Genomic DNA, 2,272 nt, shown 5'->3' on the forward strand with positions numbered 1-2,272 from the left:
GAAGGATTCCTACACCCCTGCCTGTACGTAACAGATAATCAGAAGCAGCAGCAAGTAAGACAGTATATAGCAGTGCAGAGCAGTGTAGCTATGAATCCATCACTAGGGTGACTTACTGGAAAGCAGCAGAAGCAGCATGGCTCTATTTATATTTGCTAATCACTCTACTCATCCTGTATTGATAACCCTAAAAAGGCAACAGGGATATGAGCTAGCAGTTAGACTTCTTTTGACCAAGATTCATTTTGGCAAATTTTGAGAATGGTTGATCATTCATTGAACTGACATGGATGTAACATAGATGGTAAATTATGTAATTAATTCTGGTGCCTAAAGCCAACATGACCACTCATATGTAATTTTCATACGTATGACTTGCTGACATGTTCCTTTTCTTCTACAGCACAGTGAAGATCACTTGATGTTACATTTGCTTCCTTAGAGAACACAGAAGCAAAATAGGAATTTAAAAGTTCAGTCTACTCAACATCATTATTGACCACTTTACCCTTTTCATCCTTTAAAAATCCTATAGCATCTTTGGCTTTTCTTTAACTTTTGACTTACTTCCAAAATCCTTTCTTCGGGTATGTGCACATGATGCAGAAATGCTCAGGATTTTTTCCTGAGCGTTTCTGCATCTCTCTGGCAGGAAAAAATGCATGCGGATTGTACATGCGGTTTCCTGCCAGGGACATGCGGAAATGAAGCGGTCTTCACTTTCATTTCCGCATGCGGGTTGACAAGCGCTTCCCAAGCGATTTTAGCATCACTTGGAAAGTGCTTGTCAACTTCACACTATATAAATCCATGCAACCGGCATGGATTTATATAGTGTGTGAATGTCAAAAAATAAAAAATAAATATATAATTTACCCTCTGATGGCCCCCGGTGTCCGGCTTCGCTCGGTCCCGGCTGCCGGCAGTGAAGACTTTAGGGCCTTCTGAAGTCAGTGTCACGTGACCCGTCACATGACTCTGACGTCAGCGAAAGTCCTTCTTCATTCAACCCCGAAGTGCCGGGAACCAAGCAGGAGCCGTCAGAAGGTAAGAATATATATATTTTTTATTTTATTCTTTTTTTTTTTAATGGTACCTGGGTCTGGATGAGAGTCCTCTCCTCCACACCCGGGTACCATCTGCATATTAGACCACATGAAAACGCATCAACATATACTGTGATGTGGATTCCATGCGGTCTAATGCAAGTCAATGGCGGCAAAAGAGCAGCGTTTCCACAAAATTAATTGACATGCTGCGGATCTTTGACCGCAGCTTTTACGCTGCGGAAAAATCCGTATCATGGGCACAGCACATGCGGATTTCAATTGGGGAACATTGCTGCCCTTCTACCATGCGTTTTTAATGCATTTCCGCGGCATTTACGCAACTGCAAAAACGCCGCGGAAACGCCTTAAATACGAATCGTGTGAACTCAGCCTTATTGCTTTTTTTCTCTCTTGCAAGCCTAACTTCATTACTGGCTTGAGCTCTTCTAATGCTAGCCCAGCTTTCCCTGCAGACAGCATTATATTCTTCTTTAGATATGAACAGTACTTTCGATTTGATATTCATTTCTTTGTTCCTTTATAGCAAACTTTTAAGTTCAGTATTCAGTTATCCTGGTCGCCATAAATGCTTTCCATTTTTCCTTCTTTTTGGGATTGTTACTGATTGTGCAGTGAGAATTTAACTTAGCAAAATCTCCCATCATTCCTGGACATTTCTTTTCTTTAGAACCTCCTACCTTTCCTTCCTTTTTACTGAGTCCATTAAAAACTGCCTTTCTACAGTCCAATCTTAAAATATTAGTTTTCGCAGGTCTTCCACCTTTTGTAGCTCAAAATTATAGGATAGTATGACTGCTGCCTCCTAAATTATCAATCCACATTAGTTCCTCAACCGTTTCCTAATTTTTGGTAAAAATTAGATCCAGATGAATAATGGCAGCAGTGGGATTTGAACCCACGCCTCCAGAGAGACTGGAGCCTTAATCCAGCGCCTTAGACTGCTCGGCCACGCTACCTCATACAAATATTCAAACTTATTTAAATCAGAAATTTGCTAATGATATAAGTGGCAGAAAACATTGTATATTTAATTAGACAAAAATACAAATGTTATTATGCATGAGCAACGTAGTTATCAGGGATTTGTTTGTACATTGACTCTGGGGCACCATTTTACAAAACATATGACTTGTATCCAGATATTTTACTAATCTTTCCTCTGTTGGCTCATCCGCTAATTTTTAGATATCACTGAACTAGGT

At 40.1% G+C, this 2,272-nt stretch overlaps 1 non-coding gene across 1 annotated transcript; it reads right to left on the bottom strand.

Annotated features, from left to right (window-relative positions):
- Window positions 1-1,944: 1,944 nt before the first annotated feature.
- TRNAL-AAG (transfer RNA leucine (anticodon AAG)) lies at window positions 1,945-2,026 on the bottom strand. The gene has a single exon. It is a non-coding gene; the product is annotated as a tRNA-Leu (tRNA).
- Between the last annotated feature and the right edge of the window lie 246 nt (window positions 2,027-2,272).

Source organism: Phyllobates terribilis, unplaced genomic scaffold (genome assembly GCF_046119375.1).
Source record: "Phyllobates terribilis strain yellow unplaced genomic scaffold, ASM4611937v1 Scaffold_11__3_contigs__length_659146591, whole genome shotgun sequence".
In the NCBI taxonomy this organism is placed as follows: Eukaryota; Metazoa; Chordata; class Amphibia; order Anura; family Dendrobatidae; genus Phyllobates; species Phyllobates terribilis.